General features: G+C 48.3%; 1 long non-coding RNA gene across 1 annotated transcript; it reads left to right on the top strand.

Annotated features, from left to right (window-relative positions):
- The first annotated feature begins 7,339 nt into the window (after positions 1-7,339).
- Positions 7,340-7,987, top strand: LOC111859744 (uncharacterized). Its single transcript, XR_002841885.1, has 2 exons — positions 7,340-7,601; positions 7,712-7,987. It is a non-coding gene; the product is annotated as an uncharacterized lncRNA (long non-coding RNA).

Raw genomic sequence — 7,987 nt, 5'->3', positions numbered from 1 at the left:
CTCCCCATTGATCCTCTACCACTTTCCCTTTCATCTTTCCTCCATTTCCTTGCGATGTTTTAGGTTATATCTCATTCCAATCTGGTGTGGAATGTAGGGGGAGGGCGTGACCCCCCCCCCCCCCCCCCGACACAGGGTGCAGCACCATTATGATTTGCCATCAGCCACCTGTACTCTTATCCTCGACGGCAACAACCTGCCCCCCCACCCCCCCCGTGCAGTATCACAGCTGATTCAGGTTAGCCTATATTATGCTTTTCATTCAGCGCTGCAAAACGTCTGTCTCTTAGCTTGGCTCTGCCAGCATGCTAGATCTCTGCTGATTTACCTCGTGTGGCACCCCCTTGTGGCCTTCTGCTGCATTTCTGGAAGGAAAACGCCATGAAGATCGCCAGCCTTTATTTGCTCTAGACCAGGGGTCTCCAACTCCGGTCCTGGAGAGCTACTATCCAGTAGGTTTTCTATCCTACTTGGCATCTGATGAACCAAACCTGGCCCTGGTATTTACCTGAGAACAGCTGTGGCTCATCAGAAGCCGGGTAGGATTGAAAACCTACTGGATAGTAGGTCTCCAGGACCGGAGTTGGAGACCCCTGCTCTAGACAAACATGATGCAGGCTGGTGCAGATGCTGATGACAGCACCGGCCCTATCTGTGATTAAACGCTGCATGGCATAATTTGATATTGGGTTAACATAAAATACAGAAATGGAAAACTAAATGAATAAAAAGGAGAAACTGCAGCGCTGTCAGGAAATGAGCTCAATCACGGCTGGTTCAACGATCCCTGACACAGGAAAAAATTAATGCTGACGACTGATAACGACACGACTGGAAGGTGTCGTGCTTTCGCCAGTACAAGAACATAGGAAATTTACAAACGAGAGGAGGCCATTCGGCCTGTCAAGCTTGTTTGGGGAGAACTCAACTAATAACTCAGAGTTGTTAAAATCTTATCTAGCTCTGATTTAAAGGAACCCAGGGTTTTAGCTTGCGCTACACTAGCAATAAGACTATTCCATACACACACGCTTTCTCAAATCCGTTTTTAAATTTTCTCCAGCTTATTTCCACCTATGGCCACAAGTTCTTGTATTTGAACAAATACTGAAATAACTATTTGGTTGAACAGCATCCAGACCTGATAGAATCTTATATACCTGGATCATGTCCCCCCTTAGTCTCCTTTGCTCAAGGCTAAACAGACCAAGCTCAGCTAACCTCTCCTCACACAATATTCTAGGCATGGACGTAAATTACGGGGGGGGGGGGGGAGGGATAGGGGGGTTGTAGCCCCCCCAATAAATCAAAACCAGCTAATACAACCCCCCCAATAATCATGCTTCCCCCGTAATGGGTGGAGACCTTGACCCCCCCAATGTTCCAGCCAAAGTTACGCCCTTGATTCTAGGTGGGGTCTTACCAAGGAACTCACCTCCCTTGGCTTAAACTCCACACACCTAGAGATGTAACCTAACAACAGCAGGTCCCAGGGTCCAGAATTGAGGCATCTATCCCCCCTGCCTCCAGACTAGGGCATCAACTGGTCTTGGGGGGGGGTTCTCCTGGTGGGTATAAGTTCTCGACTCATGGGGAAGAGTGGTGATGGTACGAGTTGTCAGCTGAGGAGGAGGGGGGGGTTCTCTGATCTCCCCCGATTGGAACACTGCTCTCCTCATTTTTTCTTAACCCACGGGCCCCAGTACTCTTACTGTGAGTCGGACAGGTAAGGGATAGGTTAACTGGAAGCAATTTAGAAATAATGTGCTCTTTTTTCATTATACTGGAAGGGGTTTCTGCGGGGTGGGGCTGGGGGGGGGGGGCAGTGTAGCACACAGATGTCCCTCTGAACTTTCTGGATCAATTAGTTAATGAGTGAATCGATCAATTAACCCATCAGTCACCATCTGAACAGCTTGGATCAATACCATGAGGAGCCACATTAGTGTGGGGGGGGGGGGGTCGGAAAGCCTAAAAAAAGGAATTTGGGGTGCAGTGTCGGGACACGTCCTGGAATCTGGTGATGCTCACATACTAAGGGCAATTCGGAGACAATTATACAGGTTTCTGGACACCGGGAGGAAACACTGTAGGCTACTCACTGGAATCCTGAATGAAGATGCAGTGAGTACACGGAAATTCCACACACACAGTGGGGACTGGGAATAAAACCCACATGCTGCTGGCGTAAGTGGCACACACCATGCCACCAAAAGACTGGAACACATAGATATACAACCCACATTGTTACAATACTGTGTCGCTGATGTCTGATTCTCTCACTGCACATTTGTACTAAAAGCTGGTAACAGTGGGTGAGTATCTATCCATCCACCCATGGCGAGGAGCTGAGCAGTGATTCCTAATTCCTCCCCCCTCCCAAGTGTTTTTAAATCAGCCATGGTAAGACATTCCTGGTGCTATTGATGTTTTTGTTTTTTAATTCACTCGGGGTGTTTGAAGCCGGGACAGACGTCTGTCTTTACACGCCCACTCGCGTATCTTGGACACGCCTATATGTCAGGTGGAGTAATTATTAGGGAGGTTTATATGAGAGAAAAATGTTTGGGACGGCAGCGCAGGGAAGAACCGGGTAGTTTGAGGGCATTTAGAAAAATACGTGTTAATCTACGCCAGACACACATACACAAAGCTTTGTTAACTGCGTGATGACACTTGTATATACTCTGCGTTGCTGATTGGTCACTGCTCTGTGTTAATACTCTATGTTATTTTAATAATGTATCTTACTTTAAAGTGACCCATTACACCAAACCCACTTCCTTATGCTCGGGGTCTACATGCTGAATAAAGTTGATTCTGATTCTTAGTTTCATTAATTATGTCTCCAATTCAGCTCAGTTCAGAAGAAGGCAGAAAATATGAATTCTTGTATTCCCCAAGCTGTGTATTTGCAGAGGTGGGTTAGTATCTCTTCCTGTCGACAGCTTGTATTGCACAGTATTAATGCATGTGAACCATCACTGATGTGTCCATGCAGCTGCTGTGCTATTACTCTTAATCCTTCCTACTGGAATCCATTCCATTCCTATTGCAAACTGGATCCACCTGCCCTGTGCATTGGAACTCACTGGTGTTTGAAAGTCTGTTTACTGTAATCTCACTGTAACCCCCCCCCTCAAAGCTTCAGGGAGCTGATTCATTATCTGAGTCAGAGAAACGTCATGCATGAGTATGCGTGTGCGATAGCAAGACCAGGCGAGTCACAGGATGCATGCGGCTTATATGACAGACAGTTACCGAATGTGGGGGTGGCCAGTGAGTCAGGCTTTCCGCATGGCGAGTCCCCCCCCCCAATACTGGCCCACCAATTTGCTGACACTAACCATGACACATGAATGGCCACTTTCACCCCGTTGTGGGGGAGGGAGCTCATCACCGCCATACAATGAGGCCCTACACGCTCCGACCAGCCAGGCTGACACATACATCGGTGCTCAGCTGGACCCTCACAAAGACATGGACACAGATTCCCTGAAGTCCAACAATGCCGCCCTTTCTCCAGAGCCCGGACCAGGCGTGTCTTCTGGGGGGAGGTCACGTCCCTACATGCACCTCTTCCAGGAGTGATGGATCGGACATGTCAGCTTAGCAAAAAAAATTCTGGATGATGAAGGAGGAGGAGGAGGATCCCACGGAGGAGATGCCATGGAAGATGAGTGATCTCAGGGAGGAGCGGTCGTACTAAAGGGGGGGGGAGTGGACAGCATGTCTGGACGGCGTGACCTCTGCGAAAGCCTTCAGGGGACGCTGGCATGGACTAACAGCCGTAACCACCGACAGTGAACTCCAGCCACGATCATAGCACTGCTCCCTAGACCAGGAGCTAAGCCATAAACAACAGCAGCCTTGAACAGAAGCAGACAGCGATGATAAGTCAGAGGAAACACTGTGAAAGGACTCTGTGCTGTAGTTGTTTTGTTGTTGGTTTGGCAGCAAGTGCTGCAAGGTTCACTTTGAGGTTACAATACTAACAGAGAACTAACACACAAAGGCACCATAACATCAGGAAATGCCTATACACATATACAAGCACCAAAATTCATCCCTCCCCCCATATATTTTCTTTTGCCACAGTCCTCAGAATCTTCTGGAAGGAATATTATAAGATCTGGGTCTCGCATATTATTTCCATAATGCCCAATTCGCCCTCTTTTTTCCCTATAGCTCTCATGAGGCAGAAACCATAACCTGCTTGGTTTCTCTGTGCAACGGTAGCTTGTCTGACTACAGATCAGAAAGGTTCGTGTTCAAATCACATCGGGGTAAGTACCTCTTCGGGGCGGTGAGTGGCTCGGCTAAGTCTCTGTGCCTGTGACCCCCCCCCCCCCAAGCTATGTGGGGCAGGTGAAGAGAGGAATTCCAGTGTGCTTGTGCAAATGGCAAATAGAGAGTTTATCAATTATCATGTAACGTGATGAGCTCTGGCACGCCGGCCTTTTCGGCTGAGAGATTGTATACGAAATGAATGAAGTCACACTTTTAAACAGAGCCCAGTCACAAACAGCTTTCCAGAACCCTAAAAACGCATAAACACACACAGGCTCGCAGACTGGCGCACAAACATCCACACCGCTGTTAACTCCGATGCACAAAAGCCCAGTTATGTCCCAACTGAGGTAAATAAAGTACTTCTTTGAATTCAGTCTGTAGCTCTTTCATAAAACCCTTTTGCGCAAAAGGAAAACACAACTCCATTGACTACAAAAAGTGCCTATTAGATTATTTCATGTTCCGCTTTCTGGAGCTGTGTAATGTGCCACCTGACTCACGGGGTCACATGACTTTCGCCTCTGCTGTGTCACTCACGCCAAGCGAGCGATTGCTCATGCCTGTGTCTGGCTGAGGCCAGGATGCTGAGTCACATGACCTGGCAGCAGAAAGGGTAAAAGTGAAAAGTTTCTGCCACATCAGCAGCGGCAGCCACCCGGGGCGCCCAAAAGCCAGGGGGCCCATGAAGACACAGTATCCAGAAGTTACTTATTTGGATATAAAGTAATACGATAATTTAAGTTAGAGGGGCGGCATGGTGGCACTGTGACCTCACACCTCTGTGTGTGGAGTTTGCACGTTCTCTCCGTGTCAGCATGGGGTTTCCTCTGGGTACTCTGGTTTCCACCCCCCTACAGTCCAAAAACATGCTGAGGTTAACTGGAGGTTACCAAATTGCCGCCAAACCCTTAAGTCCACCCCTGAACATTAGGTCCCAAACCCAGCCTTGCAGAGGGACACATCAATAGAGGGACAGGCCATCTATGCCCTCCTCTCCCTCTTCTCCATCTATACCCTCTATGCCCTCCTCTCCCTCTTCTCCATCTATACCCTCTATGCCCTCCTCTCCATCTATACCCTCTATACCCTCCTCTCCATCTATACCCTCTATGCCCTCCTCTCCATCTATACCCTCTATACCCTCCTCTCCCTCCTCTCCATCTATACCCTCTATGCCCTCCTCTCCCTCTTCTCCATCTATACCCTCTATGCCCTCCTCTCCCTCTTCTCCATCTATACCCTCTATACCCTCCTCTCCCTCTATACCCTCTATACCCTCCTCTCCCTCCTCTCCATCTATACCCTCTATGCCCTCCTCTCCCTCTTCTCCATCTATACCCTCTATGCCCTCCTCTCCCTCCTCTCCATCTATACCCTCTATGCCTTCCTCTCCCTCTTCTCCATCTATACCCTCCTCTCCCCCTATACCCTCTATGCCCTCCTCTCCCTCTTCTCCATCTATACCCTCTATGCCCTCCTCTCCCTCTTCTCCATCTATACCCTCTATGCTTTCTTCTCTCTTTATGCCAGGGGTGTCAAACTGCAGTCCTGGAGGGCCGGAGCCCTGTGTAGCTTAGTTCTTTCCCTGTTCCACCACAAATGATTCAGCTCAACTGCTATGTGGTAATTAGCACAAGAAGTTGAATCAGGTGTGTTAAACAAGGGGAAACCCAAAAATGTGCAGGGCTCTGGCCCCCCAGGACTGGAGTCTGACACCTGTGCTCTATGCATGCCCTCTATGCCCTCTTTTCCACCTATACCCTCTATGCCCTCTTCTCCCTCTTCTCCATCTATACCCTCTATGCCCTCTTCTCCCTCTATGCCCTCTATGCTTTCTTCTCTCTCTATGTCAGGGGTGTCAAACTGCAGTCCTGGGGGGCCGGAGCCCTGTGTAACTTAGTTCTTTCCCTGTTCCACCACAAATGATTCAGCTCAACTGCTATGTGGTAATTAGCACAAGTAGTTGAATCAGGTGTGTTAAACGAGGGGAAACCCAAAAATGTGCAGGGCTCTGGCCCCCCAGCACTGGAGTCTGACACCTGTGCTCTATGCCCTCTATGCCCTCTATGCCCTCCTCTCCCTCTTCTCCATCTATACCCTCTATGCCCTCTTTTCCACCTATACCCTCTATGCCCTCTTCTCCCTCTATGCCCTCTATGCTTTCTTCTCTCTCTATGCCAGGGGTGTCAAACTGCAGTCCTGGGGGGCCGGAGCCCTGTGTAACTTAGTTCTTTCCCTGTTCCACCACAAATGATTCAGCTCAACTGCTATGTGGTAATTAGCACAAGTAGTTGAATCAGGTGTGTTAAACGAGGGGAAACCCAAAAATGTGCAGGGCTCTGGCCCCCCAGCACTGGAGTCTGACACCTGTGCTCTATGCCCTCTATGCCCTCTATGCCCTCTATGCCCTCTTCTCCCTCTTCTCCCTCTTCGCCCCGCCTTGCATACCTGACATGTGTTCATGAGACTTGCTGTCTCCTGTAGAGATCCGAGTGTTTCGCGTCTCCCTGCACTCCAAGGACAAGCCAGCGCAGGTTTTCCTGCTTCTGCTCCCGCACCCCCCAAGAAGAAACGAGGGAATTCCCCTTGAAAACAGCCTGTGTGTGTGGGGTGTGCGTGTGTGTGTGTGTGTGTGTGTGTGGGGGGGGGGGTTGGGGGCTAGCTAAGCAGGACCATAGACGATAGCTGTATTCCAAGTGATTGAATCGGAGGCTATAACTCTTCTCTGTTTTTGGGCCAAAGTCTGAACATCTTTTGCTACCAAAAAAGTTGGCACCTGCCTTGGTGCAAAGTGTTTGATCTTAGTGAAAGTACTTTAGCCAAACTATGCACTCTAGGGTTCTCCTGACAGCACGAAAAAGTTGTCTTTGTGTGTGTGTGTGTGTGTGTGTGTGTGTGTGTGTGGGGTCATGTATATATTATATCGAGAGGACGAGATGTCCCCACAGTGTGATAAAAACTCTGTTATTTTGACCTTGACATTTTTTTACAATTTTATAAAAAATCTGTGACTGCAATCAAAAAGCTAAAAATGCCTGAAGTCTCATATTTTCCTTGGTTACTTATGGTTAGGGCTGCATCTATATTCGCTTATTTCCTGCCAGTTGCCATTCTGATAATGAAAACAAAGCTGAGGTGGGACAAATTCTGCAGAATACATTGATGCCAGTATGGAGCACTGTCATGTACCCGGCTCTGAAGGACGAGAGCGTGACCAAGGGTGGTCTTTCCGTCCATTTCCAGGTGACCTGGACACCCGTCCCCAGAGGATTGGCAAGATAGAAAGAGATGTTGGACCTTATTTTCAGGTAATGTAACAAGCAAGCTAAGCTAATGCCTAAGATAGCTGGATAATCTCCCGAAGTTTGTAAGATTAATGTACAGGCTAATGCTCATGTTAGTACATCTCTCATCTCAGATCACAGATAACACAAGACGTCGCTCCAAACACTTTTCCAAGGACTGCACTGTAAGATCGTTCATCGGTCTGAACAAACTGAATGTGAATGGTAACTTTAATGTGGAAGAGGAAGAAGTGGACATTTCAAATCTGTATGTGGAAGAAAGGTGCGTTACCAGGTGTGGGACTGCTACTAGTGATTGCACTCATCAACAAATTTATCACTTATTACCTTGATTAATTGCGTGTCTTATTTGTAAAATGTGAATAAAATAATGGTCTAAGCTTATCACA

The sequence above is a fragment of the Paramormyrops kingsleyae genome, chromosome 23 (assembly GCF_048594095.1).
Source record: "Paramormyrops kingsleyae isolate MSU_618 chromosome 23, PKINGS_0.4, whole genome shotgun sequence".
NCBI classification, from domain to species: Eukaryota; Metazoa; Chordata; class Actinopteri; order Osteoglossiformes; family Mormyridae; genus Paramormyrops; species Paramormyrops kingsleyae.
Note: the sequence above shows the minus strand (reverse complement) of the source record. Positions and strands in the feature narration are given on the sequence as shown.